The sequence below is a fragment of the Lupinus angustifolius genome, unplaced genomic scaffold (genome assembly GCF_001865875.1).
Source record: "Lupinus angustifolius cultivar Tanjil unplaced genomic scaffold, LupAngTanjil_v1.0 Scaffold_497, whole genome shotgun sequence".
NCBI lineage: Eukaryota > Viridiplantae > Streptophyta > Magnoliopsida > Fabales > Fabaceae > Lupinus > Lupinus angustifolius.
This window is the reverse complement of record NW_017727866.1, coordinates 18,604-18,950: the sequence shown is the minus strand read 5'-3', so window position 1 is coordinate 18,950 and position 347 is coordinate 18,604. Positions and strand designations below refer to the sequence as shown.

Genomic DNA, 347 nt, shown 5'->3' with positions numbered 1-347 from the left:
AGACATATGCAAGTAATAGCCTAATAGCTTTAAGTCTAGCAACCAGAGCGAAGGTTTCATCAAAGTCTATACCTTCTTCCTGATTGAATCCTTGGGCTACTAGTCTAGCTTTATTTCAAACAATGTAACACCATCTTCATCAGATTTATTTCTAAAGACCCAACGAGTTCCAATGACATGCCTATTTTTCGGTCTAGGAACAAGTTCCCAAACTTCATTCCTCTCAAACTGGTTTAATTCATCTTGCATAGCAAGAATCTAGTGTTCATCCTCGATTGTATCATCAGTCTTGGAGGGTTCTATCTAAGAGAGGAAGGCCATGTTTAGACAAGCATCAAGCATTCTAC

The 347-nt window shown here is 38.6% G+C and overlaps 1 protein-coding gene across 1 annotated transcript in view; it reads right to left on the bottom strand.

Annotated features, from left to right (window-relative positions):
- Nucleotides 1-347, bottom strand: part of LOC109341549 (40S ribosomal protein S18-like) — a 20,715-nt gene that overhangs the window by 20,192 nt on the left and 176 nt on the right. The gene's annotated exons all lie outside the window — the stretch shown is intronic.